The sequence below is a fragment of the Azolla caroliniana genome, unplaced genomic scaffold (assembly GCF_043228905.1).
Source record: "Azolla caroliniana isolate FFs.n. ecotype wild unplaced genomic scaffold, voAzoCaro1.0.p SCAF_15, whole genome shotgun sequence".
Classification (NCBI taxonomy): domain Eukaryota; kingdom Viridiplantae; phylum Streptophyta; class Polypodiopsida; order Salviniales; family Salviniaceae; genus Azolla; species Azolla caroliniana.
Window position 1 is genome coordinate 10,219,148 of NW_028230450.1, and position 23,772 is coordinate 10,242,919.

General features: G+C 48.5%; 8 non-coding genes across 8 annotated transcripts; all 8 read right to left on the reverse strand.

Moving 5' to 3' along the window:
- Nucleotides 1-1,213: 1,213 nt before the first annotated feature.
- On the reverse strand, nucleotides 1,214-1,285 carry TRNAD-GUC (transfer RNA aspartic acid (anticodon GUC)). The gene has a single exon. It is a non-coding gene; the product is annotated as a tRNA-Asp (tRNA).
- A 668-nt stretch (nucleotides 1,286-1,953) lies between these two features.
- TRNAD-GUC (transfer RNA aspartic acid (anticodon GUC)) lies at nucleotides 1,954-2,025 on the reverse strand. Its single transcript has one exon. It is a non-coding gene; the product is annotated as a tRNA-Asp (tRNA).
- A 1,397-nt stretch (nucleotides 2,026-3,422) lies between these two features.
- On the reverse strand, nucleotides 3,423-3,494 carry TRNAD-GUC (transfer RNA aspartic acid (anticodon GUC)). The gene has a single exon. It is a non-coding gene; the product is annotated as a tRNA-Asp (tRNA).
- Nucleotides 3,495-5,631: 2,137 nt separating this feature from the next.
- On the reverse strand, nucleotides 5,632-5,703 carry TRNAD-GUC (transfer RNA aspartic acid (anticodon GUC)). The gene has a single exon. It is a non-coding gene; the product is annotated as a tRNA-Asp (tRNA).
- A 276-nt stretch (nucleotides 5,704-5,979) lies between these two features.
- Nucleotides 5,980-6,051, reverse strand: TRNAD-GUC (transfer RNA aspartic acid (anticodon GUC)). Its single transcript has one exon. It is a non-coding gene; the product is annotated as a tRNA-Asp (tRNA).
- A 6,137-nt stretch (nucleotides 6,052-12,188) lies between these two features.
- On the reverse strand, nucleotides 12,189-12,260 carry TRNAD-GUC (transfer RNA aspartic acid (anticodon GUC)). Its single transcript has one exon. It is a non-coding gene; the product is annotated as a tRNA-Asp (tRNA).
- Nucleotides 12,261-14,395: 2,135 nt separating this feature from the next.
- TRNAD-GUC (transfer RNA aspartic acid (anticodon GUC)) lies at nucleotides 14,396-14,467 on the reverse strand. The gene has a single exon. It is a non-coding gene; the product is annotated as a tRNA-Asp (tRNA).
- Nucleotides 14,468-15,918: 1,451 nt separating this feature from the next.
- TRNAD-GUC (transfer RNA aspartic acid (anticodon GUC)) lies at nucleotides 15,919-15,990 on the reverse strand. The gene has a single exon. It is a non-coding gene; the product is annotated as a tRNA-Asp (tRNA).
- Between the last annotated feature and the right edge of the window lie 7,782 nt (nucleotides 15,991-23,772).

The following is a 23,772-nucleotide window of genomic DNA, read 5'->3' on the forward strand; positions in this document are numbered from 1 at the left end:
TGTCCCCCCAAGGTCAATAACGTGGTAGAGGATACGAGGGAAGAAGGAAAGTATTGATGATATAGTGGTGCGGGATCCTAGGCGGCGATGCCTCAGTAGATGACATCAGATTCGCACCGCCCTTGGGGTCGTTGTTGGGGATCGAGCCCGGGTCACCTGCGTGACAAGCGGGAATACTCAACACTATACTACAACAAGATGCTCTTGTTGGATGTATCGATCATACACCTCATTTGGAGCTTGGACCCAAATGTCAAAATATAGACCCAGTTTCGTCGTATCTACAGGGGTTGCAACGAATTCGTCCGCTTATAAGTAGTAATACCCAAGACTGCACTCCAATGAGAGACCATATGATGATATGTGCCCAACCAACCTCGTGGATGACCAGCTGTCCCCGCAAGGTCAAAAACGTGGTAGAGGATACGAGGGAAGAAGGAAAGCATTGCTGATATGGTAGAGCGGGATCCTGAGCTCTGTTGCCGGGGATCGAACCCGGGTCACCCGCGTGACAGGCGGGAATACTCACCACTATACTACAACGACCTGCTCGTGTTGGATGTATCGATCACACACCTCATTTGGAGCATGGACCTGAATGACAAAATCCAGACCCGGTTTCGTCGTATCTGTAGGGGTTGCAACGAAATCGTCCGCTTATAGGCAGCAATACCCAGGAGTGCACTCCAACGAGAGACCATATAATGATATTGCCCAACCAACCTCGTCGATGACCAGCTGTCCCCCCAAGGTCAATAACGTGGTAGAGGATACGAGGGAAGAAGGAAAGCATAGATGATATGGTGGTGCGGGATCCTAGGCGGCGATGCCTCAGTAGATGAAATCAGATTCGCACCGCACTTGGGGCCGTTGTTGGGGATCGAGCCCGGGTCACCCGCGTGACAGGCGGGAATACTCAACACTATACTACAACAACATGCTCTTGTTGGATATATCGATCATACACCTCATTTGGAGCTTGGACCCAAATGTCAAAATCTAGACCCAGTTTCGTCGTATCTACAGGGGTTGCAACGAATTCGTCCGCTTATAAGTAGTAATACCCAAGACTGCACTCCAACGAGAGACCATATGATGATATGTGCCCAACCAACCTCGTGGATGACCAGCTGTCCCCCCAAGGTCAAAAACGTGGTAGAGGATACGAGGGAAGAAGGAAAGCATTGCTGATATGGTAGAGCGGGATCCTTAGCGCCGTTGCCGGGGATCGAACCCGGGTCACCCGCGTGACAGGCGGGAATACTCACCACTATACTACAACGACATGCTCGTGTTGGATGTATCGATCACACACCTCAGTTGGAGCATGGACCCGAATGTCAAAATCCAGACCTGGTTTCGTTGTATCTGTAGGGGTTGCAACGAAATCGTCCGCTTATAGGCAGCAATACCCAGGAGTGCACTCCAACGAGAGACCATATAATGATATGTCCCCAACCAACCTCGTGGATGAACAGATGTCCCCCCAAGGTCAATAACGTGGTAGAGGATACGAGGGAAGAAGGAAAGTATTGATGATATAGTGGTGCGGGATCCTAGGCGGCGATGCCTCAGTAGATGACATCAGATTCGCACCGCCCTTGGGGCCGTTGTTGGGGATCGAGCCCGGGTCACCCGCGTGACAGGCGGGAATACTCAACACTATACTACAACAACATGCTTTTGTTGGATGTATCGATCATACACCTCATTTGGAGCTTGGACCCAAATGTCAAAATCTAGACCCAGTTTCGTCGTATCTACAGGGGTTGCAACGAATTCGTCCGCTTATAAGTAGTAATACCCAAGACTGCACTCCAACGAGAGACCATATGATGATATGTGCCCAACCAACCTCGTGGATGACCAGCTGTCCCCGCAAGGTCAAAAACGTGGTAGAGGATACGAGGGAAGAAGGAAAGCATTGCTGATATGGTAGAGCGGGATCCTGAGCGCCGTTGCCGGGGATCGAACCCGGGTCACCCGCGTGACAGGCGGGAATACTCACCACTATACTACAACGACATGCTCGTGTTGGATGTATCGATCACACACCTCATTTGGAGCATGGACCCGAATGACAAAATCCAGACCCGGTTTCGTCGTATCTGTAGGGGTTGCAACGAAATCGTCCGCTTATAGGCAGCAATACCCAGGAGTGCACTCCAACAAGAGACCATATAATGATATGTGCCCAACCAACCTCGTGGATGACCAGCTGTCCCCCCAAGGTCAATACCGTGGTAGAGGATACGAGGGAAGAAGGAAAGCATTGATGATATGGTGGTGCGGGATCCTAGGCGGCGATGCCTCAGTAGATGAAATCAGATTCGCACCGCACTTGGGGCCGTTGTTGGGGATCGAGCCCGGGTCACCCGCGTGACAGGCGGGAATACTCAACACTATACTACAACAACATGCTCTTGTTGGATATATCGATCATACACCTCATTTGGAGCTTGGACCCAAATGTCAAAATCTAGACCCAGTTTCGTCGTATCTACAGGGGTTGCAACGAATTCGTCTGCTTATAGGCAGCAAAACCCAAGAGTGCACTCCAACGAGAGACCATATGATGATATATGCCCAACCAACCTCGTGGATGACCAGCTGTCCCCCGAAGGTCAAAAACGTGGTAGAGGATACGAGGGAAGAGGGAAAGCATTGCTGATATGATAGAGGGGGATCCTAAGCGCCGTTGCCATGTATCGAACCCGGGTCACCCGCGTGACAGGCGGGATTACTCACCACTATACTACAAGGACATGCTCGTGTTGGATGTATCGATCACACACCTCATTTGGAGCATGGACCCGAATGTCAAAATCCAGACCCGGTTTCGTCGTATCTGTAGGGGTTGCAACGAAAGCGTCCGCTTATAGGCAGCAATACCCAGGACTGCACTCCAACGAGAGACCATCTAATGATATGTGCCCAACCAACCTCGTAGATGACCAGTTGTCCCCCCAAGGTCCTAAACGTGGTAGAGGATACGAGGGAAGAAAGAAAGCATTGATGATATGGTGTTGCGGGATCCTAGGCGGCGATGCCTCAGTAGATGACATCAGATTCGCACCGCCCTTGGGGCAGTTGTTGGGGATCGAGCCCGAGTCACCCGCGTGACAGGCGGGAATACTCACCTCTATACTACAACAACATGCTCTTGTTGGATGTATCGATCATACACCTCATTTGGAGCTTGGACCCAAATGTCAAAATCAAGACCCAGTTTCGTCGTATCAACAGGGGTTGCAACGAATTCGTCTACTTATAGGCAGCAATACTCAAGAGTGCACTCCAACGAAAGACCATATGATGTTATGTGCCCACCCAACCTCGTGGATGACCAGCTGTCCCCCCAAGGTAAGAGGATACGAGGGAAGAAGGAAAGCATTGCTGATATGGTAGAGCGGGATCCTGAGCGCCGTTGCCGGGGATCGAACCCGGGTCACCCGCGTGACAGGCGGGAATACTCACCACTATACTACAACGACCTGCTCGTGTTGGATGTATCGATCACACACCTCATTTGGAGCATGGACCCGAATCACAAAATCCAAACCCGGTTTCGTCGTATCTGTAGGGGTTGCAACGAAATCGTCCGCTTATAGGCAGCAATACCCAGGAGTGCACTCCAACGAGAGACCATATAATGATATGTGCCCAACCAACCTCGTCGATGACCAGCTGTCCCCCCAAGGTCAATACCGTGGTAGAGGATACGAGGGAAGAAGGAAAGCATTGATGATATGGTGGTGCGGGATCCTAGGCGGCGATGCCTCAGTAGATGAAATCAGATTCGCACCGCACTTGGGGCCGTTGTTCGGGATCGAGCCCGGGTCACCCGCGTGACAGGCGGGAATACTCAACAATATACTACAACAACATGCTCTTGTTGGATGTATCGATCATACACCTCATTTGGAGCTTGCACCCAAATGTCAAAATCTAGACCCAGTTTCGTCGTATCTACAGGGGTTGCAACGAATTCGTCCGCTTATAAGTAGTAATACCCAAGACTGCACTCCAACGAGAGACCATATGATGATATGTGCCCCACCAACCTCGTGGATGACCAGCTGTCCCCCCAAGGTCAAAAACGTGGTAGAGGATACGAGGGAAGAAGGAAAGCATTGCTGATATGGTAGAGCGGGATCCTTAGCGCCGTTGCCGGGGATCGAACCCGGGTCACCCGCGTGACAGGCGGGAATACTCACCACTATACTAGAACGACATGCTCGTGTTGGATGTATCGATCACACACCTCATTTGGAGCATGGACCCGAATGACAAAATCCAGACCCGGTTTCGTCGTATCTGTAGGGGTTGCAACGAAATCGTCCGCTTATAGGCAGCAATACCCAGGAGTGCACTCCAACAAGAGACCATATAATGATATGTGCCCAACCAACCTCGTGGATGACCAGCTGTCCCCCCAAGGTCAATACCGTGGTAGAGGATACGAGGGAAGAAGGGAAGCATTGATGATATGGTGGTGCGGGATCCTAGGCGGCGATGCCTCAGTAGATGAAATCAAATTCGCACCGCACTTGGGGCCGTTGTTGGGGATCGAGCCCGGGTCACCCACGTGACAGGCGGGAATACTCAACACTATACTACAACAACATGCTCTTGTTGGATATATCGATCATACACCTCATTTGGAGCTTGGACCCAAATGTCAAAATCTAGACCCAGTTTCGTCGTATCTACAGGGGTTGCAACGAATTCGTCTGCTTATAGGCAGCAAAACCCAAGAGTGCACTCCAACGAGAGACCATATGATGATATATGCCCAACCAACCTCGTGGATGACCAGCTGTCCCCCCAAGGTCAAAAACGTGGTAGAGGATACGAGGGAAGAGGGAAAGCATTGCTGATATGATAGAGGGGGATCCTAAGCGCCGTTGCCATGTATCGAACCCGGGTCACCCGCGTAACAGGCGGGATTACTCACCACTATACTACAAGGACATGCTCGTGTTGGATGTATCGATCACACACCTCATTTGGAGCATGGACCCGAATGTCAAAATCCAGACCCGGTTTCGTCGTATCTGTAGGGGTTGCAACGAAAGCGTCCGCTTATAGGCAGCAATACGCAGGACTGCACTCCAACGAGAGACCATCTAATGATATGTGCCCAACCAACCTCGTAGATGACCAGCTGTCCCCCCAAGGTCCTAAACGTGGTAGAGGATACGAGGGAAGAAAGAAAGCATTGATGATATGGTGTTGCGGGATCCTAGGCGGCGATGCCTCAGTAGATGACATCAGATTCGCACCGCCCTTGGGGCAGTTGTTGGGGATCGAGCCCGAGTCACCCGTGTGACAGGCGGGAATACTCACCTCTATACTACAACAACATGCTCTTGTTGGATGTATCGATCATACACCTCATTTGGAGCTTGGACCCAAATGTCAAAATCAAGACCCAGTTTCGTCGTATCAACAGGGGTTGCAACGAATTCGTCTACTTATAGGCAGCAATACTCAAGAGTGCACTCCAACGAAAGACCATATGATGTTATGTGCCCACCCAACCTCGTGGATGACCAGCTGTCCCCCCAAGGTAAGAGGATACGAGGGAAGAAGGAAAGCATTGCTGATATGGTAGAGCGGGATCCTGAGCGCCGTTGCCGGGGATCGAACCCGGGTCACCCGCGTGACAGGCGGGAATACTCACCACTATACTACAACGACCTGCTCGTGTTGGATGTATCGATCACACACCTCATTTGGAGCATGGACCCGAATGACCAAATCCAGACCCGGTTTCGTCGTATCTGTAGGGGTTGCAACGAAATCGTCCGCTTATAGGCAGCAATACCCAGGAGTGCACTCCAACGAGAGACCATATAATGTTATGTGCCCAACCAACCTCGTCGATGACCAGCTGTCCCCCCAAGGTCAATAACGTGGTAGAGGATACGAGGGAAGAAGGAAAGCATTGCTGATATGGTAGCGCGGGATCCTAAGCGTCGTTGCCGGGGATCGAACCCGGGTCACCCGCGTGACAGGCGGGAATATTCACCACTATACTACAACGACATGCTCGTGTTGGATGTATCGATCATAGACGTCATTTGGAACATGGACTCGAATGTCAAAATCCAGACCCGGTTTTGTCGTATCTGTAGGGGTTGCAAGGAAATCGTCCGCTTATAGGCAGCAATACCCAGGAGTGCACTCCAACGAGAGACCATATTATGATATGTGCCCAACCAACCTCGTGGATGACCAGCTGTCCCCCCAAGGTCAATAACGTGGTAGAGGATACGAGGGAAGAAGGAAAGCATTGATGATATGCTGGTGCGGGATCTTAGGCGGCGATGCCTCAGTAGATGACATCAGGCTCGCACCGCCCTTGGGGCCATTGTTGGGGATCGAGCCCGGGTCACCCGCGTGACAGGCGGGAATACTTGTTGGAGACAATGTCGTCTTTGCGGAAGATCTTGAAGCATTCGATAGCTGCTGAATACCTGCGTATGACAGTTTCTAGGTCGTTGCACAGAGAGAGAGAGAGAGAGAGAGACAAAGAGGCACAAAAGACACTCTATTTCTTAAAGCAATAATACAACAGCCAACCTTACAAAAAGGTTACAAGGTCACTATATATAGTGACCGACTTAGGGCAACTACCCTTTATGCTAATTACATAAATGTACCAAAACGGGATAGTGTGAATACGTCCATTATACACATGTATTCGACACTCCCCCGTAATGGGCGTATACATGGGTTATCTAAGATTACAGGTATAGACTTAGGTTCTCGGACATATCAGCTTTGTTCGAGTCGGCAGGATCCGAAGGCAGAAGACCGAACTGGTCGGGTCGGAAGAGTTGAAGCCGATCATTAAGGAACTGATGTCGGTTGTCGGGAACCATCCTGCTCTGTGTCCGGCTCTAACCGGACTGGTTTGTCATTACGCCCATCTGATGCCGAAGAGACCGAAAACGGTTTGCCGAAAGACATTTGGTCATTCCATCTGCGACATTGTCGGTTGTGGATATTTTCTCTAGACCGATTTTCCCTGAAATGACGCAGTCCCGAACGAAGTGATATCGAACGTCGATATGTTTGGAGGCGTTGTGGTGAACCGGATTTTTCGACAAGGCAACAGCACCTTGACTGTCGCTGTAAACAACTGGAGCCGAGTCATGGTCGACTTGTCGAAATGTGTGCGCCAGCCGACCGAGCCACAAAGCTTCTTTTGCTGCGTCGGACGCAGCTACATATTCTGCTTCGGTCGTTGAGGTCGCTGTGCACTCCTGAAGTTTCGACTTCCACGAGATTGCTCCATTGCCGAATTTGAAGCAGTATCCGGTTGTAGATTTCCGACTGTCTATGCAGCCGGCGAAGTCCGAGTCGGTGTAACCGACTACGCCTGAGGTTCGGTTCGGACCGAAAAGAATGCCATGGTCTTTTGTGCCAGCCAGATATCTGAACACATGCTTGACTGCGTTCCAATGCGATCGGCCAGGATTGTGCATGAATCTGCTAACGACTCCTACGGCGTGAGAAATATCAGGCCGTGTCGCGACCATCAGGTACATAAGGGAGCCGACTGCCGGTGCATACGGTACCGACTTCATATCTTCCCCCTCCGGACCGGATGTCGGGCAGTCTCGCTGAGAGAGCCGAAGATTCATGGGGAGCGGGGTTGAAGCAGATTTGGCTGATTGCATGTTGAAGCGTTCTAAGACACGTCGGGTATAGTCGGTCTGAGACAAAAAAAGATGTCGTTTATCGCGATGCCGACTGATCTTCATGCCAAGGATGTGTCGTGCCGGACCGAGGTCCTTCATGGCAAACTTCAACCGCAGTTGCCGAACGAGATCGGCAAGTTCGCCCGCGTGGCGTCCAGAAATTAGCATGTCGTCCACGTAAATGATGAGGAAGATGGGTGATCCATCTTGAGCTGTGTTGGTGAAGAGACAATGGTCCTCATAGCTTTTGGAGAAGCCGATCGATTGGATGAAGTCGTCGAACTTCTTGTACCATTGTCGCGGTGCCTGTTTGAGGCCGTATAGACTCTTCCTGAGTCGGCAGACTAGATGTTCTTGGCCGGTTGCCACGAAGCCTTTTGGCTGCTCCATATAAATTTCCTCCTCGAGATCACCATGGAGGAAGGCTGTTTTTACATCTAGCTGAATCAGCTCCAAGTTGTCGGCTGCCACTACGCCGAGTAGGAAACGAAGGGTTGTCATTTTCACCACTGGTGAAAAAATCTCGTCGAAGTCGACGCCATATTCTTGTCGGAAGCCCTTCGCAACTAGTCTGGCCTTGTACTTTGGGGTGGTCGAATCAGACGTCTCTTTTAGTCGATAGACCCACTTGCAAGGAAGAGCACGTCGGTTCCTAGGTAATTCGACCAGATCCCAAGTCTTGTTCGCCCGAATGGAGTGCATTTCCGACTCCATCGCCAGATGCCAGGTGGCTGAATCGACAGATGTCGATGCTTCTTCGTAAGACGTCGGTTCGCCGGCATCGGTGAAGAAAATTCCAGGAGAATACCTCTCCGGAGGTTGCGACAGTCTCTCGGATCGTCGAGGCATGATTGGACTGGTCGCATCGGGTATCGTGGTCGGATGGTCCGGAAGCGGATTGTTCTGCTGTGCCGAGTCGGAGTTGTCCGAGTCGGTAGTGTAAGGTTCAGCTACCCGTGAAGCTGACCGTGTGTTGAGAGCGGGGCCTTCTTGAAGGGTCGGCACATCGGAGAATGTTACCCTTCGGACTTCGATCGGTTTTTCGACTGATGGATTCATAGCCGACTCGTTGAACACAACGTCCGAACTTCGAACGATTTGTCTGCGTTCGGGGTCCCAGAGTCGGTATCCCATTTCGCCGTCGGATCCATATCCAAGGAAAATGCATTTCCTGGACCGAGGTGCAAGTTTTCGGCGATCATCTTTCGGAATAAGGGCGTACGCCTCACATCCGAAGATCCTCAGCTTGTCGTAATTCGGCTTACTGCCGATCCATAGTTCCTGAGGAATTTGAAGTCCTAGAGGTCTACTTGGCGACATATTGATTATGTGTACTGCCGTGAGTAGAGCCTCTGCCCAGAAGCCATCCGTCAGTCCGGAGTGTTGGAGCATGGAAACTATCCTTTCTTGGATTGTTCGATTCATTCGTTCTGCAATCCCGTTTTGCTCCGGACTGTGTGGTGCCGTAAATTCACGTCGGATGCCGCGTTGTCGGCAGAATTTGACGAATTCTTCGGATTTGAACTCTCCCCCATTGTCGGTCCGAAAGCATTTCAGTTTTCAGTCGGTTTGATTTTCTACCATAGCGAGCCAATCTGAGAAGATCGAGAAGACACGATCTTTGGTGCGAATTGGATACGCCCACACCTTTCGAGTCGAGTCGTCAATAAAAGTGACGAAGTAAGAGGCACCGCCGAGAGACTGATGCGGCATTGGGCCACAGACGTCCGAATGGACTAAATCGAGAGGTCTCGTTTCTCTTGGTGCTGATGTCGGGTGTGATGCGGCTGCTTGTTTGCCATACTGGCAATGCTCGCAGAATTGATGGTCCGAGAAGGAGAGTTTGGGGATGTATCCGGCTCTAGATAGGTGCGTGATGCCGGCCTTGCTGAGGTGTCCTAATCTTCGGTGCCATAGTGATGACACAGGAATATCCACCAAGAACAGGTTACCCTCTCTGAGCGTAACATGTAACGGATACAGTGAGTGTATCTTGGGTCCTCTAGCAAGCAGGAGGTTCCCCCTGTGGAGTGTCCACCCTCCCGAAGAAAAACCGGCACGAATGCCGTCTTCATCTAGTTGTCCGACTGAGATCAATGGCCTTGAGAGCTCGGGTACATGTCGGACATTGTGGAGTACAAGTGTAGAGCCACCTGCAAGGTTGAGCTCTACTGTGCCGATTCCGATGATGTCACAGTGTTGCGAGTTGCCGACCCGAACTGAGTCGGAGTGACGGATCGTATATTGCCGAAATTGGGATCGATGAGGAGTCACGTGAAATGACGCGCCCGAATCCAAGAGCCATGTGCTCGATTCTTCAGTCGTGAGCAGAACTTCTGAGCCAACTGGATTTTCGATTGATAGTATGTTCGGGTCGTCTGGTAGCACATCAGCTGAGAAGCTGACGTAGTTGATCTCCTCATGCCGGCCACTCTTCTTGTTGTTCTTGTTCTTGAGTGCGCGGCAGTCGGCTTTGATGTGTCCGGGTTTCTTGCAGTAGTTGCAGATTCGGTTATCCCGTGACTGGCTCCGTCTTCGCTGATTGTTCGGCGGCCGTGAGGAATCTCTTCCTCGTATGTTCGATCGGTCTGTCGAACCTTGTACCACATAAGCGTCTTCTGTTGAGTCTTTGGCGAAAGACTTTCTCCGAGCTGCTTCGGTCAGGATTGCGCTCGTGACTTCGGAGTATTTAACAGCCGTGGTTGACGCGTTGCACACAGTTGTGACGAAAGTTTCCCATGATGAGGGAAGGCTGCTCATGAGTATCATTGCTCTGAGTTCATCCTCGATTGCCGTCCCCTGAGATGAGATTTGGGAGCTGATGCTTTCGTACTCATTTAGGTGTGCCTGAACCGAATCGGATTCTTTCATCCGCAAGTTGTAGAGGCGCCGGATCAGAAACATCTTCGTTGCGGCTACCTTCTTTTCGTAAGTGTCCGACAGTGTTTTCCACAGTTCGAATGTTGTCGTACAGGATTGCACCGTAAAGTATACCGATTCCGATAGGTGCATCCGAATCGTGGCGCGGACAATTCTGTCCAGCTTCTGCCACTCAATTGGTTTGTATCCTTCTGGAGGTTCTTCATTTTCGATGGGATCGATTTGCCCCTTGACTATGAGATAGTCCTGCATTTGCTCCTTCCAGAAGTTGAAGTTCGATCCATCGAACTTTCGTAGACTCATTTCTGACGAGCCGGATGTTGATGCCATCAAATTCGGTTTCGGTTGACGAAGCTCGGTTCGGAGTTGACTACGAGCCTTGTTGGAGTGCAGCCGGTTGGCTCACCCGATATCGCTCTAGTCGGATTCGAACCCGAGTCGGTTCGGCTTCGGAACTTGCTCGAATTGACTCCGGTAGCTCGAGGGACAGAACCGACTGGTCTTCCCGAATGTTGCCGAGTCGGAGTGAGCCCGGTTCGCTTCGGATATATATGCCGAATACCGATTACTGAAACCGATTATCTGGACCGATTCTGCTTCGGGTGACTGCAGCGACGAGAGAGATGAATCTAACTGATCCTCTCGAGTGTCGATCAGCCTGATGAAGCACGAATTTGGGGTTGTTGTCTTGAGACCGATCTGCACCGAGTGGTTACAACGAGCGGCGTTTGATGACCTCTTCGGATGCCGTTTAACCGAATGGAGCACGAATCGTGTCAATGTTGCACAAGGGGATTTCACCTCGAGCGGTTACAATCACAAGGGACGGAGTACAACCTGCTGGCTTACTCCAAACAAAGATGATCTAACGCGATGAGATGCAAACCTGGGTTTTTTTTTTTTCCTTCTTCTCTCTTCTTCGAATGACGCAGGAAACCGAATGCTGAGACGACGGCCGACAGCGGATTGAGGGACCGACTACTGTGCACGCTCTGATACCAGATGTTGGAGACAATGTCGTCTTTGCGGAAGATCTTGAAGCATTCGATTGCTGCTGAATACCTGCGTATGACAGTTTCTAGGTCGTTGCACAGAGAGAGAGAGAGAGAGAGAGACAAAGAGGCACAAAAGACACTCTATTTCTTAAAGCAATAATACAACAGCCAACCTTACAAAAAGGTTACAAGGTCACTATATATAGTGACCGACTTAGGGCAACTACCCTTTATGCTAATTACATAAATTTACCAAAACGGGATAGTGTGAATACGTCCATTATACACATGTATTCGACAATACTCACCACTATACTACAAGACCATGCTCTTGTTGGATGTATTGATCATACACCTCATTTGGAGCATGGACCAAAATGTCAAAATCTAGACCCAGTTTCGTCGTATCTACAGGGGTTGCAACGAATTCGTCTGCTAATAGGCAGCAATACTCAAGAGTGCACTCCAACGAAAGACCATATGATGATATGTGCCAAATCAACCTCGTGGATGACCAGCTGTCCCCCCAAGGTAAAAAACGTGGTAGAGGATACAAGGGAAGAAGGAAAGCATTGCTGATATGGTAGTGCGGGATCCTAAGCGCCGTTGCCGGGGATCGAACCCGGGTCACCCGCGTGACAGGCGGGAATACTCACCACTATACTACAACGACATGCTCGTGTTGGATGTATCGATCATAGACCTCATTTGGAACATGGAATTGAATGTCAAAATCCAGACCCGGTTTCGTCGTATCTGTAGGGGTTGCAACGAAATCGTCCGCTTATAGGCAGCAATACCGAAGAGTGCACTCCAACGAGAGACCATATAATGATATGTGCCCAACCAACCTCGTAGATGACCAGCTGTCCCCCCAAGGTCAATAACGTGGTAGAGGATACGAGGGAAGAAGGAAAGCATTGATGATATGGTGGTGCGGGATCCTAGGCGGCAATGCCTCAGTAGATGACATCAGATTCGCACCACCCTTGGGGCCGTTGTTGGGGATCGAGCCCGGGTCACCCGCGTGACAGGCGGGAATACTCACTACTATACTACAAGAACATGCTCTTGGTGGATGTATCGATCATACACCTCATTTGGAGCTTGGACCCAAATGTCAAAATCCAGACCTAGTTTCGTCGTATCTACAGGGGTTGCAACGAATTCGTCCGCTTATAGGCAGCAATACCCAGGGGTGCACTCAAACGAGAGATCAGATGACGATATGTGCCCAACGAACCTCGTGGACAACCGACTGTCCCCCCAAGGTTCTAAACGTGGTAGTGGATACGAGAGAAGAAGGAAAGCATTGACGATATGGTGGTGCGGTATCCGAGGACGCAATGCCGTAGTATATGACATCAGATTCGCACCGCCCTTGGCGCCATTGCCGGGGATCGAGCCCGGGCCACCCGCGTGACCGGCCGGAATACTCACCACTATACTACAAGGACATGCTCTTGTTGGATGTATCGATCATACACCTCCTTTGGAGCATGGACCCGAATGTCAAAATCCAGACCCGGTTCCCTCGTATCTTCAGGGGTTGCAACGAATTCGTCCGCTTATAGGCAGCAATACCCAGGAGATCACTCGAACGTGAGATCATATGATGATATGCGCCCAACCAACCTCGTGGACAACCGACTGTCCCCCCAAGGTCCTAAACGTGGTAGAGGATACGAGGGAAGAAGGAGAGCGTTGACGATATGGTGGTGCGGAATCCTAGGCGGCAATGCCTTAGCAGATGACATCAGATTCGCACCGCCCTTGGCGCCGTTGCCGGGGATCGAACCCGGGTCAACCGCATGACCGGGGGGAATACTCACCACTATAATACAACGAGATGCTCGTGTTGGAAGTATGGATCATACACCTCATTTGGAGCATTGACCCGAATATCAAAATCGAAACTTGATTTTGTCGTATCTGCAGGGGTTGTAATGAATCCGTCCGTTGATAGGCAGCAATACCCAGGAGTGCACTCCAATGAGAGATCAATACCCAGGAGTGCACTCCAATGAGAGATCATATGATGATATGTGCCCAACCAACCTCGTGGACGATTGACTGTCCCGCCAAGTTCCTAAACGTGGTAGAGCATACAAGGGAAGAAGGAAAGCATTGTCGATATGGTGGTGCGGGATCCAAGCCGGCAATTCCTTAGTAGATGACATCAGATTCGCACCGCCCTTGGCGCCGTTACCGGGGATCTAACCCGGGGTCACCCGCGTGGGAGTCGGGAATACTCACCACTATACTACAACAAAATGCGTGGACAACTTACTGTTCCCCCAAGGTTATAAACGTGGTAGACGATACAAGGGAAGAAGGAAAGCATTGTCGATATGGTGGTGCGGTATCCGAGGCCGCAATGCCGTAGTATGTGACATCAGATTCGCACCGCCCTTGGCACCATTGCCGGGGATCGAACCCGGGTCACCCGAGTGACTGGCGGGAATACTGCTCACTATACTACAACGACATGCTCGTGTTGAAAGTATTGATAATACACCTCATTTGGAGCATGGACCCGAATGTCAAAATCCAGACCCGGCTTCGTCGTATCTGCAGGGTTTGGAACGAATTCGTCTGCTTATAGGGAGCAATACCCAGGCGTGCACTCGAACGAGAGATCATATGATGGTATGCGCCCAACCAACCTCGTGGACGACCGACTCTCCCCCCAAGGTCAAAAATAGGGTAAAGGATACGAGGGAAGAAGGAGAGCGTTGACGATATGGAGGTTCGGGATCCTTGGCGGCGATGCCTTAGTAGATGACTTTAGATTCGCACCGTCCTTGGCGCCGTTGCCGGGGATCGAACCCGGGTCACCCGCGTGACAGGCGGGAATACTCACCACTATACTACAACGACATGCTCGTGTTGGATGGATCGATCATACACCTTATTTGGAGCATGGACCCGAATGTCAAAATCCAGACCCGGTTTCGTCGTATCTGTAGGGGTTGCAACGAAATCGCCCGCTTATAGGCAACAATACCCAAGAGTGCACTCCAACGAGAGACCATAAGATGATATGTGCCCAACCAACCTCGTGGATGACCAGCTGTCCCCCCCAGGTCAAAAACGTGGTAGAGGATACGAGGGAAGAAGGAAAGCATTGCTGATATGGTACTGCGGGATCCTAAGCGCCGTTGCCAATGATCGAACCCGGGACACCCGTGTGACAGGCGGGAATACTCACCACTATACTACAACGACATGCTCGTGTTGGATGTATTGATGATTCGCCTCATTTGGAGCATGGACCCGAATGTCAAAATCCAGACCCGGTTTCGTCGTATCTGTAGGGGTTGCAACGAAATCATCCGCTTATAGGTAGCAATACCCAGGAGTGCACTCCAACGAGAGACCATATGATGATATGTGCCCAACCAACCTCGTGGATGACCAGTTGTCCCCCAGGGTCAAAAAGTGGTAGAGGATACGAGGGAAGAAGGAAAGCATTTATGATATGGTGGTGCGGGATCCTAGGCGGCGATGCCTCAGTAGATGACATTAGATTCGCACCGCCCTTGGGGCCGTTGTTGGGGATCGAGCCCGGGTCACCCGCGTGACAGGCGGGAATAGTCACCACTATACTACAACAACATGCTCTTGTTGGATGTATCGATCATACACCGCATTGGGAGCTTGGACCCAAATGTCAAAATCCAGACCCGGTTTCGTCGTATCTACAGGGGTTGCAACGAATTCGTCCGCTTATAGGCAGCAATACCCAGGAGTGCACTCGAACGAGAGATTCGATGATGATATGTGCCCAACGAACCTCGTGGACAACTGACTGTCCCCCCAAGGTCCTAAACGTGGTAGTGGATACGAGGGAAGAAGGAAAGCATTGACGATATGGTGGTGCGGTATCCGAGGCCGCAATGCCTCAGTAGATGACATCATATTCGCACCGCCCTTGGCGCCGTTGCGGAGGATCGAACCCCGAGTCACCCGCGTGACAGGCGGGAATACTCACCAGTATACTACAATGAGATGCTCTTGTTGGAGGTATCGATCATACACCTCATTTGGAGCATGGACCCGAATGTCAAAATCCAGGCCCGGATTCGTTGTATCTGTAGGGGTTGCAACGAATTCGTCCACTTATAGGCAGCAATTCCCAGGAGTGCACTCGAACGAGAGATCATATGATGATATGCGCCCAACCAACCTCGTGGACGACCGACTGTCCCCCCAAGGTCCTAAACGTGGTAGTGGATACAAGGGAAGAAGGAAAGCATTGTCGATATGGTGGTGCGGTATCCGAGGCCGCAATGCCTTAGTAGATGACATCATATTCGCATCGCCCTTGGCGCCGTTGCCGGGGATCGAACCCGGGTCACCCGCGTGACAAGCGGGAATACTCACCACTATACTACAACGACATGCCCTTGTTGGAATTATCGATCGTACACCTCATTTGGAGCATGGACCCGAATGTCGAAATCCAGACCCGGTTTCGTCGTATCTGCAGGGGCTGCAACAAATTTGTCATCTTATAGGCAGCAATACCCAGGAGTGCACTCGAACGAGAGATTATATGATTATATGCGCCCAACGAATCTCGTGGACAACCGACTGTCCTCCCAAGGTCCTAAACATGGTAGAGGATACGAGGGAAGAAAGAAAGCATTGACGATATGGTGGTGCGGGATCCTTGGCGGCGATGCCTTAGTAGATGAAATTATATTCGCACCGCCCTTGGCGTAGTTGCCGGGGATCGAACCCGGGTCACATGCGTGACAGGCGGGAATACTCACCACTATACTACAACGACATGCTCATGTTGGATGTATCGATGATACACCTCATTTGGAGCATGGACCCGAATGTCAGAATATTGACCCGGTTTTTTCGTATCTGCAGGGGTTGCAACGAATTCGTCCGCTTATGGGTGGCAATACTCAACTGTGCACTTGATTGAGAGATCATATGATCGACCTACTAGTGCACTCGAACGAGAGATCATATGATGATATGCGCCTAACCTCGTGGACGACCGACTCGACCTCTCAATGGCCTAATAGGGGTAGGGGATCCGGGGGAAGAAGTATAACTTTGAGGATATGGCAGTGTGGGATACTAGGTGGCAATGCCTTAGTAGATGACATTGGATTCGCCCCATTACCGGATATTGAACTCAGGGCACTCGCTTGACAGGCAAGAATACTCACCACAATACCACAACGACATGGTCATGTTGGATGTCTTCGTCGTACAACTCATTCGGAGCATGGACCCGAATGTTGAAAAGGAGGCCCGATTTCGTCGTATCTGTAGGTGTTGCAATGAATTCGTCAGCTTATGGCAGCAATAACTAGGAGTGCACTCGAACGATAGATCATGTGATGATATGCGCCCAACCTCATGGACAACTAACTGTACCCCCCAAGGGCCTAAACGTGGTAGAGGATACGAGGGAAGAAGGACAACATTGACAATATGGCGGTGGGGGATCCTAGCCAGCAATGCCTTAGTAGATGACATCGGATTCGGCCTGCCCTTGGCGCCATTGACAGGGATCAAACTCGGGTCACCTGCGTGAAAGGCGGGAAGACTCACCACTATACTACAACGCCATGCTCGTGTTGGAAGTATCGATCATATAACTCATTTGGAGCATAGACCCGAATGTCAAATTCTAGGCCCGGTTTCGTAGTGAGTGAAAGGTTGCAACGAATTCGTCCGGTTATGTGTGGCAATACCCAGTAGTGCACCCAAACGAGAGATCATATGGTGATATGCTCCCAACCTCGCGGACGATAGATTGTACCCCCCAAGGGCTCGAAAGGGTTAAAGGATCTGGGGGCACGGGGAGTGCATTGAGAATATGGCGGTGCGGGATCCTAGCCGGTGTCGTGTGAATCATCACACACTATAAAAAAATAATGAAATAATTATTATAGATTATATTAGTAGCTTACTATAGAAAGATGGATATACTCAAGAGCTTCAAAACATTTTTTACTATATACAAAATGGAGAAATACATATGAAGTTATGTGAAAATAAAGTTTGAGAAGATTGGGAAATTAGAACTATCCCACATAAATAGGAAAGTTAAGGCCCTGGCTATATATGCACCTTGAGCTCTCTCATTTTTCATTTGTGCTAAGAGCACTTTGGCCACTTTGTCTTGATGGATTATGGTGGCCAAATTCCCTAAAACCGGAAATCGGTCGGTAAACAAATCCGGAAACCGGCCCATAAGCAAATCTGGAAACCGGTCCGATAAGCAAATCTGGAAACCGGCTGGTATGCATATTGGAAGTAGACTGGTAAGAAAAACCGGAACCGGAATCGTCAAGCAAACCGGATCCGGAAACCGGCCAGTATGCAAACCGGAAACCAGCCGATAAGCAAAATTGGAACTGGAACCGGCAAGCAAACCGGAATTGGAACCTGCCAGCAAGCAAAACCAGAATCGGAACTGGCAAGCAAAACCGGAACCGGCCGGCAAGCAAAACTGGAACCGGAACCGGAACCGGCCAGCAAGCAAAACCGGAATCCGGAAACCGGTCGGTAAGCAAAACCGGAACCGCAATCGGCAAGCAAAATGGAACCGGCAGGCGAGGGATTCGGCGATCGGGCGGAATTGGCTACCGGACGAGGTTGGACGTGGACGGACGGAAGATTGGATCATGCAACAAACTAAAGTAAAGTGAAGAGAACTAAAGTAAAGTGAAGAGAACTAAAGTAAAGGCCATGTGGATGCAAGCAACTAAAGTTGGAGTGCATGCAAAAAGTAAAGGTCATGTGGACGGTCACATGCAACTAAATGAAAAAGCCATGCAACTAAAAGAAAAAGCTAAGCAACTAAAAGTAGAGGCCTTGCAATAAAAAGTGGAAAGGCTATGATCAAGGGAGAACTTCATATATATTCCATTTTTTTTCCTACATTGAGACGCTCTCCATATTATCTTAATTTTTTTCGTTTTCTTTTGGAGCTCTCTTATCTTATCGAAGCCAAGAACCCTAAATTTCGTTACGGAAGTCATAAACCCTAATTTCCTAATCAAAGCCATATAACTCAAAAACCCTAATTTTCGAATTGAAGCTAAAAACCCGAATATTCTAATTAAATCCATATTTCATTTCTTCTAATCTATTACTCTAGTCATCTCCATTAGCAAATTTTTGTAATCCCAATCTTGGGATTAATTGTAATCTTTCTTTCTACTTGTTAATGAAATTTGTGAATCTTTCTCATTTCGTATTAATTGTTTAATATAATCATACGATTCTCTCATCTTCCGGTGGGAGGCCTCGGGGTCCTGCCTCAAGTTCACGTATCCTCGTCGTATTTTCGTGACATCTTTGGCGAACCCGACGTGAAACGAGGCAGTAGGAGGATATCAAGTATGAAGATGGCTTCGACAAGTGGAACTCAAGGAGAAGAATTGACGAAAGGCATGGTGTCCGTCGTCGAATTCATGCTGAAAGAGAGAGATCGGGAGGCTTTAGTCGGCAAAGCTGTTGACCGAACTGTGGAGACAGTTGGAAGATTCGGTGGCAAGAACATCACAAATTTCCTTGCTACCTACCGAAACGAGATGCAACAAAGAGATGTCCATGATCTAAAACAAATTTCAAGCTTTAAGCGTGTGGTAGAACCTGGGATCCGTGAGCGCGTGATGGAGATCCAAAACTAGCATGCAACTTGGAAGGGCTCTTCTCACTGAATACATGCTTGAAGATGCATCACGGATGACTTGGCATACGTTAATGAATTGGATCAAGAAGAAATGGAAGAATCTGTGTGCATCGGGAGTTTATGCCGAATTCGACCAGAAGTACAACCGATTTCCGAGTGTCGAGCAACGAGTTCTCGACGGAGATAAAGTCTTACTATTCCTAAAGATAGTGGATGTGAAAGATCGGCGAGAATTGGGCAGTTTCTTGGAGGAAAAAACACAACCAAATGGCTTGGTAGCGGACTGGGCAGCAGTGAAGAAGGCTTGTAGCCGTTTTGATAAGCGGCGACAATGGCAAGAGGAAGCTGAGGTCGAGAATCCACAATTGTGGAAGAAGGCACCTATGATGATTGAGCCTAGTAAGCCGATCAACAATTTCGACAAGAAAGCAATGGAGGAGTCAATAATCGAAGAGCTCTCCAAGAAGTTTGAAGCGGTATCGCTAGCCAACCTAGGTCGACGCGGGCCCAAGGGAAAAGAAGCGTATAGATGTGTGTGGTGCGATAGCTTCGAACACTCACGAAGAGAATGTGCCGACTTGCATGATGCGATCTGCAAGAATGTCGTCTATTTGGACGACAACATGATAAACTCAAGCGAGACCCGGAAGCCACTACGAGTGAACTTTGGAAGAGGTGGGCTGAAAAAGATTGTAGAAGAAGAAGATGCAAGGCATGTGGAGGCTATGCACTATGCCGCTTTGGCTGGGATACGAGTTAGAAAAGAGAATCTTAAAATGATCAAACCAGGAGCTGGGTTTTGGCCAACGGTCTTCGAGTGTGAAGGAAAAGGCAAAATCAATTCGGAGGATCTAAAACTTGCTGACCGAAATGTGCGACGAGCTACCGGATGGTCAGATCCAATCGACGAAAACACAAGCTTTGTGGAGGTTGTGTGTGACACCTATGAAGCCCTTGTCGAAGAGAAGAGGAAAAGAACCGGTGAAGAAGATGGCACATCAAAGCGTCCTAACACGAGGAACAGAGGGAAAGAAGGGCCACCCCAACCTATCCCAAGAAAAGAGATTGGTGAAACAAACATGAAGCCCGGTGGATCGAGCCAACTTGCTCGGATGGAAGTCGAAGAATCAACGAAGAAAGGAAAAGAACGAGCAGCACCGTCTTACAAGCTAAGGTCAGACATAGAGCAAACAACTAACTTGCGGAAGGTCCTTGAGGAGAAGGTTTTAGATAGTCATGTCAACCTTACCTTGAGAGAGCTACTTGGGATCGCGAAGAAGGAGTTCCATGATACTATCGTGGACCTTATTAAAAGGAAGCGGTAACAATTTGATGACGAGGAGGTGAAAACAAGTGCCATTACCATGGCAAGATCGGAAGAGGAGGAAGAAGAAGAAGTGGTGGCGGATAGCCATTACTCGCGGCCTCATTGGGCAAGAGCGACAACGGAGACGCTGATGAAGATCGGGGAGAAGAAAGAGACCGTGGTCGCTTTGATTGACCATGGCTCAAAGATCAACCTCATGTCGACCGAGTTCTACAAGAAAGGAAGATGGACGATTAATACAAACCACGGATGGAAGATTCGAGCAGCGACGAAGGCTACGGAGGACTTGTACGGAGCTTGCCCCAACGTTAAAGTCACAATCGGGGATGTGGAGATTGATCAACACTTCTTCATGCAAGACTCGGCTTCACATCCCGCCATCCTAGGACAACCATATATAACATCGTCTCGGATGGAGACCAAGGTGTTCGATAATGGAGCAGCCTTCGCGCGCGTCAAGAGTCTTGATAGTAAAAGATCTGTTCAATTCCTAACGGTGCGAGCTAATCATGAAAGGAACCGAGATAGCCTTGGAGGAGAATCCTCGGATTTTTAAAGCGGACAATTGAAGCATGGGGCACAAATAGTCCGAGCAATCATAAGTCCCCACAAGGGAGCAGAGTGTGTGGATTGCAAGGAGAAGCAACATGTGTCACACCTAGCAGCGCATGCAAACTAAGACTACTCAACAAGAAGGAAAAGTGTCAGATACAAGACTTCGAGGAGGTGCTGAAAGAAGAAAGCATAATCGAAGAAGAAGAATTCATGTCATATATTCTGGAGGAAGCCTCATTTAACGACACTATCGGCGAAATCGAGGAAGTCGTGGAGTTGAGCTATCCTCACCATCAACATGTGATTTCGGTTAACTCCGTCAACATGTATACTATCATCAATGAATATCATCGAGGCATCTTGAAAGAGGAAGCTGAAGTCAACACAAAATATAAAACCGTGGATAGGAAGATCAAGCCAGTTGCAGTTCCGCTACTGGAAGATAGCTAGCAAAAGATGAAGGAAGTTGCAAAAGATCCAAGCTTAAGGAACCCAAATACAATTGGTCACGTCTTCACTGAAGAGACGAAGGGAAAACTACGAGTTGGAAGGGAGGATTTCCTCCTCCCTGAAGAGGAGTGGATGTTTCGTGGAATGCTTGAAAGACATGGGAAGGCTTTCGCGTTTTTCCCACAGGAAATCGGGTGTGCTCATCCAAGGACGGTAGAACCGATGGTGATCTTCACGGTGCCGCATGTGCCTTGGAATTTGAAACCGATACTGGTTCCGAGAGCACACCTACCGAAGCTGATCGAGCTCTTAAAGGAGAAGGTGAGGATGGGAATTCTAGAACCGTCGAACACTCCTTATTCTAATAGGTGGTTCACGGTGCCAAAGAAGAATGGATCGTTGCGATTTATTCAAGATCTTCAACCCATCAACAAGGTGACAATTCGGAATGCTGGAATCGGTCCGAGTGTGGATGAATTTGCTAAGGCGTTTGCGGCCATCGACGATCTCTACTCTGGCTACGATCAATTCCAGTTGGCGGTGTCGTGAAGTACGATAGCTTCACATTAAAAGTCTACAATAAGATAAATACGTAACTAAAGTAACATTTGATCATGTTTTATATATAAAGATAATATTAACAACACATATGATAATATTATATATATGTAAAGAAAAATAATATATATATATATAGATAAATATATTATATTACACGAACAAGAGAGGACTTGAACCAATAACCCCACCCTATGACTCTCAAATCTTACCATTTATTCTATGATAGTAATATACATAAAATAAAGCATACTTTATATTACATAAAGGATTTGCCTCATGAAGTTGTATGTTGTATTCAATAGTATTTTGAGACTCAAACCCACAACCTCATACACCAAAGTCAACACACCTACCATTAGGCTAGGCCCTTTCTCTTTAAGATTATATTTTCATGTTTATTGTTATTGCATATATTGTTTCATACATAAAAGCTCAAATGAGCAAGATGTTTATCATGCATCACATGTAATGCATGAACGCCAAATGGCGATCATGCATCACATGCATTTCATGCACTACATGCATGACTTGTACCCTCCAATGCATCATATGCATGGGGGCACCTATTTAAATGGTGAAAGAGAAGGTCAAAGGGAGATATGTATGAGATATCAATCAAATATATATTACATAAGAGATACCATAAAATAGAGAAAGAAAGGAAGAAGTTCAAGATAAAGGTGGAGCTCTATGTTGGCGGTCGTGGTGGTCAACTCTCAACAAGAGGGAGGCGGTTCGAGCCTTATCTTCATCAAAATATTGAAGTGAAGATTGTAGTGGTCTACGATCAAGAAAGAGAAGAGTGATTACCTTGCAAGACAAAGTTCGGAGGTTCAACGACATGCACAATCATTTTGTAACTCTTTCATGAAAATGATTATAAATTTCATACACTTTCTCATATATTATTTTATATCTTATCTTGTTGTATCTTAAATTCCTTAAAAATCCTATTTTTTTCATATCTTATTGATCTCTATTCACTCCATCTCTACTCTTTCGTCTCTTCCGTCCATAATCCCAGTGATTCCTTCCTCACTTTCACGTTATCCTTTGTGTGCGCAACGCTACGCTTCTAGGCGAGCCACGTCACGACACAAATTTGTGAACCCAACGTGAAACGGGGAAGTAGAAGAGACATCTAAAGTAAAGATCAATATCAACATGGCAAGTACGAGTACAATGGATCCGGTAATGTTGTTTATTGAAAAGTTGAATCAAGATCGATTATTTCATGCCTTACGAGAAGTCCGAGAGAAGATTGGTATGTTTGATGGCACAAATATTTCGAAGTATGTGAATATATATTATGATGAAATGGAAATGTTTGGTATAAATGATGTCAATATGATAGCAAACATTTATAAATTAGTGGACATGGAATTAAGAGATAGAATTCATGAAATACAAACATTGCATAGTTTGGATTAGAATGCATTCAAAGAAGCACTTGTGTTTGAATATGCTCGTGAGGATTTCTCTCGCGTTACTATGCGTTCATTCCATGAATGGGTCCTAAAAGAAGATAAAGGCTTATCTATGGCTGACACAAAAAAAGAGTTTGATAGGATGTATGGACACTTAAAGCCAGAAGAAAGAAATTCTTTGTCTTGGCAAAAG